At 42.7% G+C, this 18,500-nt stretch overlaps 1 protein-coding gene across 9 annotated transcripts in view; it reads right to left on the minus strand.

Annotated features, from left to right (window-relative positions):
• The window catches only part of HTR2C (5-hydroxytryptamine receptor 2C), a 242,138-nt gene that overhangs the window by 175,996 nt on the left and 47,642 nt on the right, over nt 1-18,500 (minus strand). The window contains exon 1 of one of the 9 annotated variants that reach the window (XM_054839530.1): nt 14,507-14,603. The exons of 3 other annotated variants lie outside the window; for them this stretch is intronic. The gene's annotated coding sequence lies outside the window, so the exon portion shown is untranslated. Of the gene's footprint in view, nt 1-8,371; nt 8,434-11,592; nt 11,705-14,506; nt 14,604-18,500 lie in introns of those variants that run through there. 5 more of the 9 variants (XM_054839541.1, XM_054839534.1, XM_054839532.1 and 2 more) reach the window with 5 other exon arrangements.

An 18,500-nucleotide genomic window follows, 5' to 3' on the forward strand; every position in this document is an offset into this window, starting at 1 on the left:
ATTTCCCAGAGCACTTGTGTTGCTTCAGGGTTCAGTAAAAGGAGTGACTCCACATCCCAGACATGCAAGACTTGCATGGGAAGGTGAATGCATCACTTCACACTTCTCAGAAAAGCTATATTAACTGTTTATTTATGTGGCCCAAATCCTGGAAAAAAAAAAAATTAATTCATTTTTGTTAATCCCTTTCACTCTGTGAGAGATTGTGGTCAACCAAAAAATGATCCTTGGAAACAGCCAACATATTACTTGGCATGGCACTTTCTGCTGTAAGAGGTAATTAACCTCTTACAGAAGGCATCTTTCATCATATTGATTCACAGATCAATTTAAAAATTAAACATTTCAGCAGCAGATAAAACCACTACCAGCAAGACCCACGGAAATAGGCTGTGCGGGTAGTAGACTGGAAATCCCACTGGTTTGTACTCTCTCCTGAGGTCAGCTTCGTCCAGGGAGCACAAAGCAGCACCCAGGCTAACAGCTCTGCCAAGTTTGTTGCCTGGGCCTGTGCCATCCCCAGCAGGGGACAGAAGGGAGGTGATGGCAGCGAGGGGAAGGCAGCAGTCCCGTTGCTGCAGGAGGAGAAGGAAGAAATGGCAGCATTTCAATTCAACCCAGAAATGCCACTGCACTAATGGATCTGGGAAGGGAGGGCAGCAACACTCAAGAAGCAAAAATGCAAGGGCAAGACTTTCAAATGCACTTTAAAAATGAAATAAATCCAAGAGAATAAAAATTTTAATACTGTAAAACAAGGAAAAACCCCCAAAAATAGCCCAGTAGGAATTCAAATTTCTTTGCAATAAAAAAAAAACCCACAATTTTTTTGCTTTAAGTATTTATCCATGCTAAATAAACTCATGATCAGTGTGTTGTTTGTGTTGGGTTTGGTTTTGGGGTTTTTTTTTGTTTTGTTGTTGTTGTTTGTTGGGGTGTTTTTTTGTTTGTTTTGGGTTTTTTTCCCCCCCTATCTACTACATCCACTGATTTCAAGCACTAGACCTCAGGTCTGGGAACCATCAGCCACAGGCTGGTGGCTCTTTGAAAATCCAGCTGACCAATATCAAGTCATTTCAGCTGGCACATTGTTATGGCAACATTTTCCTGTTAGAAGCATATGAGAAGGTCTTGCAGCGCACTAACCCTTTGTTAATGCAAGTGCTAACTTTGAAGGATCATACCACATGTCAGACAGGTCCATTCCTGTGGCTATGCAGATATAGGAAGTTACACCCTGAACCACATAAATCATCATCTGCCAATGGAATGAGAAGCACCTGAGTAGCATGGGGTCTGTCATCTGCTCCAGTTCTAAACACAGCTCTGACAGGTAGGAAAAACTAAGGGTGAATGAGAAATGCAGCCACAGCTTGGCAAAAAAATAGAGGCGTTATAAAGAAAAATGATTTGCAGAGCTCTTGTTTCTTGTAACAGGTCTATTTTACATAAAAACACCTGAACACATTTCATTTAAACACTGCACAATAACGCAACAAAATGCTGAAGTACCTCAGAGGAGGGCCAATTTATACAAGCAACTAAATCACCAGGACTTCCCCAGACATTCACATTAAGCTAAAAACATAATGGTAAACAAAAGAAAAAAAACCCCAAACCAACAAACCCCACAAAAACCCCAACCAGAAATCTGGTAAGTGGGCAAGGGGATAATTCATAAAGACAGCTACTAAATTTTGCTGTGATTCACTCATAGTAAGTGAAGTACCTGGACTTGTGCAAGGCATTTGACACTGTACCACACGACATCCTTGTCTCTAAATTGGAGAGACATGGATTTGATGAATGGACCACTCGGTGGATAAGGAATTGGCTGGATGGTCGCACTCAGAGAGTTCTTCCTGTAGAGTCTCTTATATGCCTGCATGGCTAGGGAGGCAGACAAATAGGGAAATGAGGTCTTTTGTTTCTTGCCCCCTTCTCGGGGTCAAAATTCTTTAGTACTGATTTGTAAAATGAAGCTGGTATTCTTGCAGCTCTCAGGATAATCAATTAGCTGACAAAAGTGAAATCATGTCTTCCAGACTCATTCATTACCAGAAGCAGAGGCCATATTAGAGAAGGGTTTGCTTCACCTAGGACTGTCGGCATACAGCTCCACATCACCCCGTCTTCAGAGCCGAGTCCTGCTTTGGCTTGCATCAGAGGAAAGGCCAACCATGGCCTATTACTGATATTTTTAAGACTAAAACCTTATGCTGAGCTGACATACATTAAAGAATGGCACAGTTGTCTACATCAACAAGACAGTAGGAAGAGGAGCTGCAGACACCTTTGAGCGTAAGGAATTGCGCCCCTGGCAGTCTCTTTAGGAGAGCTCACTTCAAGCTTGTGCAAATGCCACTGGAAGATACCGCACAACCCTTTCCCATCATAGCCTGTTACCAAGTATTTCAGCTTCAGAGTGTCAGAACTGGTGAACCAAACTTAAAAAAGATGTCATCAGAAAGGAGAACAGAGCGCTGCTGCCACCATCTGTCAGAGGCACAATGGGACATGGAAGCGTCCCAGTAAGAGTACAGCTCCAGGCCATGAAGCCACCGGACTCAGCTTCCTTGGTCAAAGGAGCACCAGCAAACAGAAGACAACTGCTGGGCACAGACTCCTTTGTACCACCACAGGCAGCTGGCACGGGCACAAAGTCCTCACACCCTAAAGCTCACCCAGCAGTGGGCAGTATCTCCAGCCAGCCTGAAGCATAATGGAAAAAGAGGGAAAAACTTTTCCAAACTGTGGTTCCCATCCCCAAGTGGGAAAGGTGAGCTGAGCTCTGGGATTGCAGAGGCAGAAAGCTGTTCAGACAAATATATACAGAAAAACCTGCAGTAAAGAAGCCAGCCTTTACCATGATTTGAAGTCAGGTCATGGAAGAGGGGACCACAGATCTTGCCCTGCCTTGGTCTGCAGGCTAGAGGAGGGTGGTGGGAAGGGGAGCATGAAAGGAAATGGTGGAAAGGTGAGCCTAAGATGCAGCACAGAGCAAAAATTGGTGCCTGTGATCCTATTAAATATATGTAAGCACAGCCTGTCCCACAGGTACGGCCCCTGCACCACTTGGAGTGGCACACGTTCTCACTGCAATGGCACTACATGGAGAGCCACTACTGCAAGACAACAGCAGCAGCTCTCCCCGTGGCAGAGATCACTCTGTCCCAGTGCTCACGCCAGGACAACACTGTGGAGTGCTACAACTATCACATCCAGTCTCACCAAGGATGACTTTGTAGCAAATTTTTAGAATCTAAAAATAACTCATAAATTTTCCTTATGTCCTTTAAAAGATCTTTTAAGCTGCAGTTCAAAGTGGATGGAAGGACTCCATCCCAACCTAGTGGGCTGCTGGGGAGGCATCTCCAACAGCTGAGCAGGGAGGAGAGAGAAAGGAATCTAGTTATTTACCAAAACTCAAGGGGAGAAAACAGCTACCTGAGGTGAGGAAAGGGCTTCAGAGAACGCTGACTGCTGGGAGAGTCACGCAAGAGGTGACTACAAGCCATCCTGAGCCAGTACAGGAGAAAGCAGAAACTAGAAGGACACCTTGCTTGCAGCTGTGCATAACCTACCCCATGCTCAGCGGGCACAGTGGGAATGCTGAGTGGTGATTCCCCTTCCTGCTTCTCTTCAACTCCCTGCGTGCCTACAAGGAGGCAGCTATTTAGCTTGCAAGAGCAGAGATAAGCAGGGAGAGGCAGAAACATCCTTTCTCTCATTCTCTTCTGTGACAGAACATTAGTGCTTTTGCTGAACAATTTACCAGTATCGGTTGTGAAAGTGAAGAAACAACTCTGAGTGGAAGGAAGAACTGAGAACAGACCCAGCTGGAAAAAAGATTTCCATAAAGCTAAATTTTAACCAAAGCCCTTTTTTCTCCCTCTATGTAGGAGAGACTTCAAACAGTAATTACTCTAATGAATTAGTCCATGGGAGAAGAGGCAAACATACACTCCAATACTTGGCCAGTTCTAGCTGATATAATCTCCAGAAGAACAATATTTAGCATTTTACATTAATGGCTTCCATCCAGTAACTAATTAATCCTCTCAACACAGAGGTATATGATTTTATTTTTTCCCCCCAATGTAAAAAAAAAAAAAAAAAAGAAAGCAAGAAAGAGCACTATCTCATGCCAATCTGCAATTACAAAATATTCACTTCTTTACCAGAGAACAGGAATGTTATTTTAGGGCCTGATGCTGCCGGTTTGCATCAGCTCCACGCTTCCTATGAAAACAGTATTCGCTAAAAGCCTGTACATCATGGTTAACTGCTGCCAGTCACCTAAAAGGCCAGAGGTTCAACAAAAATTAGCTCCCTTAAATTCATTCAGGAAAACTAGTTTCATAGTCTAGTGTCTCTTTAGGGATGATGATGATTGTTTCCCCAGCAAGGTCTAAATTAAATTAAAGCACATTTAAATATACAGCAGCATCTATCATGGTGACTTTCCAGCCAAGTGTTGATATAGTTTATAGTCTTGCTGTCAGAAAATATTGCTGCATGCCTACCAGGCGGAGACTTCAACTCCATCCCTGAGACAGAATATTCTCTGACGGCTAATATAGCTGTGCCTCTGAAAAGCTCTGTGTGCAGCCTATTCAAAGCAGCCAGAAGAGGCTTGAGAGGCTCTTGGCCATGGCTCGGGCATGCTAAATCTGATCTTTGCCTGGCAGCACAGTGGGACTGTGTGGAGCAAGCAGAGGGGATAGTTGTTTCCAGGGCAATAAGTGGCTCCAGTGTCACAGAGTGGGTCATCCTCAGAACTGGACCATAGTTAAACCTCACACAACTCCCACTTTTGGCTCCCCACAAAAATCAAGCTGACCACTCTGCTCCTTACAGCCAGACCAGTGTTCAAGAAGGGTCATCAGAAATGGGTTAAAGATCCAAAAAGGAGAGCAGCTGAGGACCACATGCTCATGTGCTCCTGAACAGAGACTTCAAGAAACCTGCAGGGGATTGCATGCAGCTCTTACATGTCCACAGCAGCAGTTAAATGAAAAGGTTCCAAAGGTTTGAGAGCAGGTTTTGGGGCTTTATATTTCTGATGCAGTAATTGTTTAAGTATAAAAGCACAGGCCATATGGCACTTCCTAGGATGCAATTCACTTTCAGTGCAAAGCTGCAATGAATAGGTAAATTTTCATCAATATGTAAAAGGATAATTTTCAAAGATGCACAGACAGTTCGTAGAAAATATCCTTCTTAGCCAGACCAGGCAATGACCATCAGGCAATGACTCACATCCTGCACACTCAGGTTGGCATGTATAGTTTTCAGCCCTCTCATATCTGAAATGAATCAGCACAAAACTTGCCAAATTGCAACAAAATCTAATGCAAGTCACACTTGGAGTTACAATCACAGACTGTAAATATTAGATCTATTCCCTCCTTGGTAAGAAATTGTTAGAATCATAAGTCTGTTGTGCAAACAGCTAACATCTTCAGAAAATTTCCCTAAGGTCAAAAAACTGAACAGGTACAAAATGTTTCAAGTATTCATGTGTTTAATGCCTAAAAATCTTTGTTATAAAACCTCTTCTTTTTTTTCCTCAAATCTCATTAGGACAGGACACAAGACTGGATGGTTTTAGAAAGACAAAGTATGCTCAGAACAGCTCGAAGAGCAGATCCCAACAGTCATAACCTGCCACCACACTGTGCTGTTCAAGCAGGGTGCTGACTTTTTACCACTAGTAGGGAAACCAGCCGAGACCACACAATTTCCAGTGAACACTGCCCAAAATGAACAGGTTTAGCCAAACCTGAAAGCAACATCCACCAGTGCCTTACAGTGAGATCAACGCATTGTATACCATCATACACCAGAGAGAGAGAGCATCTGTCTATAGAAGATGTGAGTGCAAAGGCATAATGAATTATATCACAGGACAACACCACAACTCTCTGTCTGAGCAACCCCAGTTTTGAGGGGAGAGAAGTGCAACAGGTATGATGGGATTCAGGCAAGGAAGCTGAGACAGGATTGGGATGCCTCTGATACATGCTCTGAGCCTGGGCCTGGTGTGGACAGATGAGTAGAAATGCAGAAGGTGGAAGTTAAAGAGCATAAGGAGTGATCATTTGGCCAAAAATAAATAAAAATCAAGGCGCTCGTATTTGAGGAGCTCACACACTGCCTTCCTTGAGGATTTGTAAGAGGTGAAGGTCAGGAGGCAGGAGAGATGAAAATAGAGGCAGAAAAGGGCATCAAGGAGGAATGGCTGAGGCAGAAGAGATGAAGAGCGGGGTAATAGCTAGGAAGTCAGGCTGCAACGAGTGTAAATCCTGCCAGAAGATGAACAGAAATCATGGCTTCTCTGAAGAAGCAGGAGGATTCAGGGACTGCCTCTTCATACCGGTTCAGGACAGAAAGGACCAACATATGTTCAAGGCTGCAGGCCTGCACCATTAGGGCAGGCAGTAGCAAGGCAGAGCTGCTGTAAGGACAGAGGAACACTGCATTTGCTGCATCAACAGGGGAAGCCCTGTGGTGTCAGACATCACTTGGAGAGGAGACACAGAGCAGAAACAGCTAAAGAAGCTGCAGAGGTGAATAAAGCTTTCCAGGAATAAAAGTCAAGGATGAACCACCAAAATGGACAGCCCCTCCAAAAAAAAAACCACCCCACAACACGACACCACCAACAACAAACCCAAACAAACAAAAATTAACAAAAACAACCCCCCAGAAAAAGGAAAAAGAAAAACAATTTATAAAACTACAGAGCCACTGACCAAACTCAGTATCATTGTGTATAAAATCCTGAGACTGTTGAAGCTTAGCAAATATATTACAAAAAGCACACACAGAGATACTGACTGAGGACAACTTATATTTTCAAATGATTGTTCAAGCACACAATTACTTCACTGACACTTTTTTCAAAAACTGCAAACCTTTAAGTCTCAAACTGGGAAATCAAGACAACAAGCACTGATACCCTCAAGAAGTGAAGCCCCGTGTACATGGCAGAGAGTGACAGGTTAAGAAGTATAGTCAGAAAAGTGTCTGAAATGATGGTGAGAATTGTAATGGGACCTCCTGAAAGTGAGATGGATTAGAACCAAAGCTTCAGGCAGAGGAGGAATGTACAGATCTGATACAAGAGGGACAGAAGGACAGCATACCCCAATCTGTACCACTGAGAGAGTCAACATTAGCTGGAGTGATCTAACAGTCTGATCAAAAGGTCCCTTCTTTCTTTGCTAATGAACTGGAAAGATTTTCTCTTGTGCACATAACAGTTTCTGCTTTTTGAGCAGAAGCAGAGAGCTCTGATCCAATTGTTCTAGTAAAGAAATGCAACATCTTTTGCCAGCATCTGAAGAGGTCACCATCTGAAGTCGAGCTGCATCCTTTGACTGCTTTAATGCTTTAATATAAATGAGACTACTGTATTTTGTATTTTTTGAGCATCTTACTGAAGCCAGCATCAAAGAGGAAATGAGAAGCAGGCACATATTTGGCTTTGCTCACATCTTTCTATCAGTAGAGTCCAGTGCTGATCAAGATGACTTCATTCAAGGCAGTCCCTCAGCTTGCCAAGACTGATAAACTACCCCCATGTGCTGGATCCCTAAATCATGGAACATTTGACAAGGCTTCAAAGTCACTTCTTATGCTTTGCTAGAAACTCTGAATTAATTTTTCCCTCCTCTGCATGAGGAGAAATGCTAATTCTTATTACACATCCAAAGAACCATCACAGGATGAATCACCTAATGAATTACTCAAGTATTTGTTTCTCTGCAAATGGCCTCGTTTCCTACCACAGCTCCTTAGGTGCTTCTCTATTGCTTTCTCTTTGTGACTTACGTAGTACTATAAGCCAAAGTGTAAGTGCTGGTGTTCCAAAACAACATGATAGAAACATCAGTAACTGGACAAACATTTCATTTCACCCTGGAGATGGCTTCTACAGCAAGCTGCGCCCTATACTAACCTCTCAGACACTGTTGAAACATTTACTGCATAAAATTAAGTCAACCATAACTATGTAAAGTTCAGCCAACCATACAGAGCTGCATTATAAAGTTTTGCGGTCATAGGCCATCCAGTTCAAACACAATACACTTTCAGGCAGCCATGCAAATTCTAGCTGAAATCAAAGAAGGAAACCTAGATCTTCTGTTTTGGTGGCAGCTATGAAAACAGTAGCCATACCCATTGCCTGCCCCAAGCTTAAAACATCAGGTTTAACTAGAATTGTCCTACCCCATCCACCCTCAACTGCCCCTCAACCCACCCTCCCCATTCAGCAATGTATTCTCATTCAACATAGAAATAAAAGCAGGTTCCCTTGCACAGAGAGAATAACTGTCACCCAGCAGCATTAGAAGGCTCTTACCGTCTTCCACAGGCCAGCGAAAGAAGGGCATATCATCCTTGACATGCTGGGTCATTTCTCTTGCTAGAATTGATTCAGAATGCCAATACAGACCTAATAAAAAGGCACAGTTTCTTCCACTATTACTACTTTCATGACAGTACCTCAGAACAACACCCACCCCAAGGTAGCAGAAATGAGGAATTTTAATTTCAGCATTACATTATTCAGAGGAAAGAACAGCCAGAAAGCACCAGGAAAAGTCAGCCAGAATTAAACTAGCTAAAGAGTATTTTAGGTAGTAAATGCAGACAAGCAAAAACCAGGTCATTGGGAAAAATAAAAACTAAGGTGCTACATAGCAGATATTCCAGCACTGTGTGAAAAGGATCCCACAGCAGTGCTGAATTTGCCATAAGAACACAGCAAGTTAACATAACAGCTATAAATACTAATGCTTAGCATCTTCTTCTTGTTTCTTATCCAACAGGCCAGAGAAGCCACTCCAAGATCACAGCCATGCTGATTTGTGATTTTTTGGCATAACTATGGAAATTTATGAGAAGAGAGTCTTCAATTAGAACAGTCAAATAACTATCATCGACTTCAAGAAATATTTACTCTTAGTCCCTATGGAGTTGTATTCCCTCATAGGTTCTACAGCTCAATTTTTCCTGCAACCACATGGACTGATATAGATATTTATACTCCAATTACAACATGTCATGTAAAATTAAAGTGACTGCTCTCAAGGAGCATTAACAAAAGCATTGAAACGAATGTCAGAAGGGTATGTGGCTTATAAGGAGCTTCTGCTTAAACCTGCAATACAACACCAAGACACCAACCCCTGTTCTAACAAGCTGCAGAATTGCATCCAGGATCCACTAACATCACTGTGATAAACAGTAGTCTTCATAGCAGCAGGAACACTACAAACAGGACTGCTATTAGCAGGGTGGACACAGAAATGGCATCCAATAATCCAGTTTCTCTAATAATACAAGGATGTCCTCTCCCACCTGAATCTGTGCCCCAGCACTGCCTCAACAGCTTGTCACCATGCCTCCCACCAGAGATTATATTGCTCTCCATCCATTTGAGCTGTTCCAGCAAAAATAAGCCTGCTCAGCTTCAATCATCTCCTTTTTATTAACTGAGCTCACTCGGTGCTGCTTCACCCATTTCAACACAAACTGTTCAGACAGAAGATCGGTGTAGGCAGCCACTTGTCACCTGTCAAAGCTGTCAATGCAGAGGTTGCATCCCTGATGTAGCATTGGCATGTCTCATAACACATATCTTTATGATTAACAAAATTTCAGACATTTTTTAATAAAGCAAGATTTATGCCAATGAAAATTAATTAATCTTCAGGAGATAGACTTTGTCCTATTTTTATCTCCACTGTGCCAAGTCAGTTACATATCTCCAGACCTCTGTAAACATTTGGATGCCTCAGCTGTCCTCTGTAAAACATGGGAAGCACTACTGTTAGGTCCGTCTGTGGTCTTTGTACAGATGTTCTGCTGTTAATTGACCCTCCCCCTCACAAAAGCGCTTGTTAACAACAGTACACTTGTTTTGCTTTTTCTATAGGGCTGCATTCAGACAGGTTGGACAGTTTTCTAGTTTTGCTTCAGCTTTTTTTCTGGCAGATACTTTAATACAAGTTAGCTCAAAACTGACAGCCTTTCCCCAAGGTGCAGCACACACAGCCGTGTCTTTACCTTTCTAAGTGAATTTCTTTCCACCCTGAGTTTTATAGATGCAGCCCTCCAGCTGTAGCACAGCCCTTTACTACAACACATCCTTTCTTAAGCCTACATCTCAGTGACAGACCAGAAAGAGAGATGGGATATATGCAGGTGTCATCCCTGCAAGTGATGATCTATGAGAAATTTTTTATGCATCTTTCCACTCTTACCCACCCCTCCCACCTCCACATTTGCTCCCCTTGACAGATCCTCAGGAAACTTTTCACCCTGTGTGGCTTAATCCTGTTTGGGCTTTGCCCTACAGACCAGTAACTCCCGCTGTCACCAGAACTATATTACACAAGCAGACAATCTCTCCCTATCACATGAAAAACAGCCGTAATTGGTGTAGCCATCAATTATAAGTAGACAAAGTGCTAATGTTTGTCTGTAAGTGTATTTTACATTCAGAAATATAAACCAGGCATTATTATTGTTTCATAGAAGTGTAATTATTTTCTCCTGTTTCACCAGGTGTCAGTACCACTGTTCTGGCAAAAGGCCAGTGGCATGGATATTATAAAAGGCAGAAAAAAATAACATTACAGACGCAGCAAGGAGAGGACAGTACAGGCTGTGTGAAGTTATCAGCACTTCATCAAGCAGTGAAAGGTTGAAAGATCCGGAGCCAGACTGATAACTGAAAGGGCATCAGCTGGGTATAATAACCATCAGAAATGCACCCGAATAAGATGATACAACACAACTGATAGGACATGATGAAGTGAAGAGACGCTTCAGTAAATAATGACTGACCTTAAAAAGCCAGAAAAGCTCAACCAAAGGTATGGAAATAGATCTCTTAGGGGAGAGGTGTTAGCCCTTAAACAGTTAAATTCAGAGGGCAGGTTGTTCACAGAGAATTTCTGTTTCATAGGCTTATTCTAATTTAGAAGGAAGCACAACTGATGCTGCTGCTACACTCTTCACTGCATTATCCCACCCCAAAGACCATTGAGGCTCACGGCCCTCATACTGCTATAACAAGCCTTAAGTCCACAGCCTGCAGGAAGCAGGGGTTGAAGATGGAAAAACTGAGTTTCTGCACAGAGCAGAATTCAGGACTGTATAATTCCTAAACACATCTCTTCAGCCCAGGTAATCCTGTGGGTGCAAGCCTGAACAGGAGGGCTACTTGTGCCAGGTTACACATTGAAATGGAAGAGCTCAAGCACCAGAAAGCCAGACACAAAAGCAGTTGCAGAGAAGGAATTACAAACAGAAAGATGTCTTTTCTCCATTCCTAATCCAAACTTTATACCACAAAAATTCCAGATGTGTCAGCAGCCCAAAAAGGAGTTTTCCACATGTTAAAATTACGCAGGCATAGGCAGAGAGCTAATACCATAACCGATTTAGATCCTGAGCAGGTGATTGCTACACTCTGTGCTACACTAACCTGTTCTTTGCCTCCTCTTTCAGTCACCTCACATCTCAAAATATCTTTACAACTGCCTTGGACAGAGAGAAAACCTCATCCCTTACCTGGTGCCATGCTGCGAGCAGGAGCAGGGACAGACGCCATGGAGCTTTCTGAGCACATGAACCAGCCCACTTGTTTTCTTCTGCTTGCAGATTGTCTTCATCTCTGGCCTCACTCACAGATAAAACTAAGCCTCTACGTACAGACAAATCCTAAATATTGACAGCTTGTAAAAGGCTTAGTACTGAGGATTGCTATGAAGTATTATTTCATGGCATAATTTGCTTTCCAGAGCAACCCACGTTTCGTTAACAAAGGAGAAGCTATCGGATATTCAGAGAAAGCTTCCAAACTGCAGCTAGGGAGGCAAGCACGGCACAGGACACTGGGAGCAAGCACTGTTTGCAAGTGCCAGGCATCTGCCAAACACCTAAGAAAAACTATATACACACATACATGAAAGTAGAAAGCCAAGAGCATTCCCAAAATACACAGCACTATGCACAATGTGTCCGAGTTTCATTCGGAGCTTTAGGAGTAAGCTAAAACCAAACAAGCCTCCCAAGGAAAAAAAGTTATTTTTTATTTTAATGAGCTTCTCAATTCAGTTTGCTGCTTGTGTGAGCACACAGGATGGAGTAGAGCATGGACAGGAGTAAAAACCTGAGGATATCGAGTCTGTTTATTTCAGTGTCAATGCTGACCTATAGCCTGTAGCTGACTTTACAGACACTGCTTGTTTTTCTTTCATGACATTCACAGCAATGTTTCACCATTTTCCCACATTTAGCCTTTTATTACCAAATGCTAACAGCTAATTTCCAAAAGCAGACCCTTTGTAAAATGGATTTTACTAAGCTGATTATTTAATATGTCAATTTTGTTCTTTTAATGATACTATTTTCTGCCTTCACATTTCATGGAAAGCACGCACCATTCACACTGACATTCCCAGTCCCTGCAGTTCATCACATCCTCAGGCACAGCTGAATAGCCTTCATTGTCCAGAGGGAGACATTTTGCAGCAACAGATCTTACTCTTTTGGAACCATGTGCTTCAGAAATTTTGCACCAATTTGACAAATAAATTATAAAGTACCTCACCAGTTTCAGCAAAGTACTTCTGATTTGCATTTGTGTAGCTAAAAATAGGATTCAGGGGAAAAGTCCAAGACAGGCCTAGTTTGATTCACTTCCCTGTTTATTCCCAGTGCTGAGTGAGTCAGCTAATGAATAGCTTATGGGACAGGCAGCATCACTGGCCTTTTCTTGAAAGTCCGCTTGGAGACAGATGCAGTAGTGCAAGCATTTGAGTCCAAATCTTCCCTGCTCACGCCAGTTCTAGACAGAAAAAATTCCAGACACCAGAGGATCAGCTGGGCTCACACCAATGCAGTGGCCTGGGAAGGTTTCCTTGGGCAGCGATGATGCCAGGTTTCCATTCTGCCACTCAGCACAATTTCATTCTCAGCTTGTTCCCACCCTGCACAGGGTGTGCATCTCACTTTTGACATTTCTAGACATTTTATTTAAATCTCACACTATTCACATCTGCAGACTTCTCTTGGAGGACAGGTGAAAAATCAGCTGTCCAATACAACACTGATTCATAGGTTAACTGTGGTCTTTAGATCACCATAATAAGAACTGAGAAGATGCCAATTGCTAATTAATTAGTGACACACTTACTCACATTTATCTTGAAGCAGAAACCTCTTTACACCCACTGCTCACAACATAACAAAAATATCCTGCTTAGCCCAGCAGCTAAGATATGCACACTGGTAATTCAAACAAAAGACATTTCTTCTCGTAGACAGATATGATGAATGAATCTGAGGAAGCAAACCAAAAAAGTTTGAGAAATTTCTTTCTTGAGCATGAGCTAACACAACAGACAATGAGTGCAACGTTATTCAGTAGATCACCATCTTTCATCTATTTACAAAGCACATTAATTTCATAAATTAGAACTTGAATATTACTATGTCTGATAAAAAGAGTTGCATTTGTCTGGCTTTGAGAGTGGACAGTGGTAAGACACACAAAGGATCAATCTCATCCAGATTGTTTCCATACTTTCTGCTATGTGGGACAAGTGCAGACCTGGGCCCACTCCTGCCTTTGTTCATGTCTCTTAAGCCAGAAGTTTTTGTAACTCATATCTGCTCATTCACCACCCATTTCTTGTTACCCCTCCGTTGCAAAATCAGGCAGCTATAGAGGTAGCTGTGGCTTGATGACCCCCTTGCTATGTGAGTGACCCCATCCCCTTGCTTGCTGCAGCCCCCTGCCTGCAACCAGTTCATCTCATACTTATTAGGTCTCCCAGGCACAGGCCATTTCCATCGTGCATTTATAAATTTGCTAGCACAAAGAGGTCTTTGTTCAAGGCTACAGTTTCTAGAGACATCAGTAATGTACATTCATTAATATGCTACTTTATAAAAATCCAATCATACACTCAATGAAACTGTGCTTAGTAATCCTAAAATTAATATAAAGAAAAATATTTACAATGAGGGATGGAGAGAATGAAGGTCAGAGAGTGCAACAATAAGGACGTAAACCAGGGGGAAATGCTACATGAAAAGGAAACAAAAAGATTAAGGAAGCTTTGAAAAGACAGCAATGAAAAGCAAAAGATGTTATAAAGCAGTGAGGAGCCTACAGATGCTAGGCCAAAACCGTCCAGGCTTCTTCTCCTTCTTGTGCTCTGAAATGAGACAACAGTCAGAGGGGTGAAGGGCCAGCAATTTAAAACTAAACATAAAATGCCAGGTAATCCACTGGAACTTTGTGCCAAACACCAGAGGTTAAGATTGAAGCAGGTTTCAAAAGAGGATGAGGCACTGATATCAGCTCACAAGAACAGCTAGGTTTCAGTAGAAGAAACAAGACTCTCCGATGACTGAGGCCCTGATTTCCTTGCAGGTGACCATTAGCTCAGTCTCAAGCTGCCCGGTTTATCCTTACCTGCAGTAAGCTTCTTGCTACTCCCCCTGAAGCAAAGGTCTCTGATGCCAAGCAATACCAGGATCAGGCTGAGCAGAGGTCTGATCCAGCTCAGCAGCTCCCATGCTATAAAAGCTGCGTGGCTTTGTCCCAGAGTGCCCACAGCAGCCCTTTGTCCCAAACTGGGATTACACATAATCCTCTGACTCAGAAAACTTCCTCACTACTGGTATTACTGGATGCTGAGAGTGCATCATGCTGCATCCTTGCAGGCTTCCCTTGGCCTCCTCTGGGAGCCTGCAGGATGCACCCAGGCTGCATGGGCTGTGGGTGCCCCAGGGTACCTGCAGTGCCCTTTCTCATGGTTCCACTGCCGTGCACCCCACCATCATCCTCTGCACACACCAACTGGAAATGGGAGCAAGTAGAGAAAAAATCTCTGAAATTATCACCTCCAACTAGACCCCCTCCATTTCTCCAATTCACACCCATACAAAGTAACTGTGCACACAGTGGCAAGCACTGGCTTCCCAACCAAAGTAGCAGCAGCAAGAGCTGCACATGTTCAGGAACTTTTTTAGTTGGTCATTTTCTCTGGTGGGACCCCAGGGAATTTTGACTTCTCACAGTTCCTGGAGCAAGCTATCCTCCATCTCACCAACCCAGTCTGCCTGCCAGTCCCCCAGTCACAGTACAGCATTCAGTTCCTCCTTCTCCCATCACTCATTCTTTACCTGGGCTGCTCTTCTACTCACAAAGAGCTTCCAGCTGACCTTGTTTGGCCCACTCTAGTGGCACAGCCTCCCTCCTATTCCTTGTGTGCCACCAGATGTAGCTACCCATCATGGCTGTGTACAAAGCACAAACAGCTATTTAAAAAGCAACTGGTCCTACACAGAGTCCACGCAAGCCTATGCTTTGCCACATGCAGCCTCGTTCCTGGGACCAGAGCATTAAAGTTTCTGCAGCTCAGATTTACCACCACTTTCTCTCCTGATGTACAGTGTACTCTTGCTGCAGCTCTTCTTTCACTGTGTTTTAAAACTGAAACCAGTAAAATTAATTTAATTAGTTTTGCAAGGTACGTAAGACCTACTATATTTTCTTTTATTATCTTCATTTGCAATTTCCTGATTGTTCCCTCATCAAAAGAACATAGTTATTACAGTGCATGTTAATTTAGAACACATTTGTCTTTATTAGAAAAAAAGATACCTTATTTTAGCTGAGACTGCAACAGTCTTATTTTAGCTGAGACTGGACTCTGGCTCACCTTTTGAAAGGACTGAAGCATTTCTGCCAGCTACCTGAGTTCATGCAAAAAGTTCAAAGGTGGCTGCAGGTGGTTCATTTCCATTCATAGATTGGAAAGCTCTTCCTCTCCCAAGGGCTCACTAAATGCTTTAAATACTCAGCTTAAAACAGTAGTGGGATGGTTTTATATATTTTAAAAAAAATATTACCCTGTTCACTATTCCTTTCTCATTGTTGTGCCAGAAAATGTCAAGCAACAGCTCTTAAACAGTATCTGTTCTGTAACTAGATATATCTGATTACACATTCCGTGGTGCTGTTAAAGCATGGAGGTGCCCCTCTTTCTGAAGATAAAAGTGGACTTCAGAAAAAGCATGCATAGAAAATGCAGTCAAGCCACCTGTATTTTTGGCTTCATTGCCCAGAAATGGACTGCCCAACTTACATCCAAATCAGACAAGAGAGGAAGACTTGAAAGCAGTCCAGCATTGGGTCCATGGTGTCTAAACTGTGAACCGAGGCAGAGCTGGATTGCTCACAAAGAAAAAACTTGGGGATAACAATGCCGGGCAGCCATTGAGAGCCTACTTGGATACACAGTGCAGATCAGGGCAGCCTGTGTGGGCATGCAAGTGTTCCTGAATTTTGGGGAGCTAAGCCTAGCTAAAACTCTAACCAAGTCATGCATTCAACCCTAAGGAAAGTAAGATAGATTTCAACTCTTAAGTGTAATTTTTCTTTTGTGGCTCTCATAGCTTAACACAGACTCACTGAGCAACAGCAAACAGTTACAGAGTGTAACAGACTCCAGAAGAGTTGATTTAGTAAACTAAGACCCTTTAGAAAATTGACATAATCTGTACCAAGGTCTAAAGGCAATGAGATGCTACAAAGCCCTACACAGGTTTTACATTTTGGGCCTTCTGCACATGAAGAACCCAACAGGAATGCAACCATGACCTCCCCTTTGCACTGACTGAGCCAGCTCATAAAGCAGTACTTCCACGAAAGGAAACATAACAATTAACTATTATATTCTCATCAGGAACCTCTGGCTTTTAGTAGCTCTGTTTCTGGAGGATTACCACTTGCACTTTGCAGGTGACCCTCAGATAACCAGGATTTCCTCAAGCTGCAGGCACACCAAGCACCAAACCTCTGTTTAGCAGACTCTTCTGTGCCAAACCTCAGCAACATGGAAAACACAGACTTTTTACTCTGCTGTGGGTTTAGAGTATCCTAGCAAGTAATCTCTGAAGCAGTGAGTCCTGTCCACTCACGTCTTGGAACAGATGACATTCAAAATCCAGCCCAGAGAGCTGGATTTACCTGTAAGGGAACGACCGTGCCCAGTCTTGACATAACCACCAAGCCCTTTGGGCATCTCAGGGGTTTAGCATTTTTCTCATTCTTTTTGTTAAAATACTGCTCTCAAAATATTTTGCATGGCTGGAAGCTAGGAGCACAATTTTAATCGTTCCCTCCATCATTAATTCATTCGATTATGTCTTCCCCTGCTTCTCAATCAAGGTTTTGCCCTAGTACCTCAATATCAATCGTGCAGTTAGTACAGCGGCTGAGAACTAGGGCCGTTCTGTAGCATTATCTCCGTGTCTAAGTGCAGACACAGGAAAAAAAGCAGGTCCTGCTGCAGTATTAAGACCAGACCCAACAGCAGGTGGGAAGACAGAGGAAAGAGATAATAAAAATAAAAGCGTGCATAATTCTTCTCCAATCACAAACAGCAGTCACAGCTCACCACCTGCTCTTAATGCTCTTTTTCAGTGGACCAAGTCATCAGAGCAGTTTGCAGATGAATACAATTAGTTTAGTTTAGGCAGCCACAGAGATTACAGGGCTATAGAGATTACGATGCAAAGAAAGCAGAGCACATGTGTGGACCAAGGAATCATGCAGTGGATGCTAAATGCTTTGAGGGGTTTGCAGAAAGGAATTAGAATACAGAATAGAAAAAAAAAGGGGGAAAATTAATCAAAGATGAATGGAGCGCTGAATGTTAGGCAAGCCACAAAGGTTTATCTCTTCCCATCCCTGGGAAAGACATTCAATGGAAATGGTGACATAATCTCCCTAATTAGAAGGCAACTGACATATAGATATGCCTTTCATGCAGCAGGAGAAAGACCAAAAGGTCTTTTCTCATCTCCAGTTTGCATGCTATGCAAATTATTTAGCACCTGAACATTTGTGCTATAAGTGCAAGCACAATCCCAGCAGATCAGTCAAAACCCTGTGAGGGCATCGATTAAACCCGGCCAGGTGCCCCTGCACACAAGGCTGTGGCTCTCCCTTGTGTATCCTCTGCTTGACAGCAAGCTTGCTGCCTCCTTTTAAGCCATCAAGTTTTTATTTTCAATTTTGCTGTTTAGCAAGAGGAAACCATGTTGCTAATCTAGCTTTCTTTAGCAATTAAAACATAGAAAGATGCCTCTTTGAACTCAATGAGTTTTCCAGAAACATTCCTTTTTCCTTTCACTGAAAAACTCCCACCACATCACCTTGATTTGTTCATTCACAAGCATACTGCAAAGCTATTATTCATACGCTAGGAAATATTTTTCTAGATGGCAAGTCTGTCAAACAACAGTAATATTTCTTGTTTGCAACAGTTACACCACATGAAGCATAATCCCAAATAAAAACTGTTTGTAGGTTTTTCTGTCCTCTTCTTGTCAATCACTACATACCAGACTGGTTAGCGCTGTTGATTTGTTCTTGTTTTCCTTTGAATGTTTCCATT

This window comes from Grus americana, chromosome 12 (assembly GCF_028858705.1).
Source record: "Grus americana isolate bGruAme1 chromosome 12, bGruAme1.mat, whole genome shotgun sequence".
Classification (NCBI taxonomy): Eukaryota; Metazoa; Chordata; class Aves; order Gruiformes; family Gruidae; genus Grus; species Grus americana.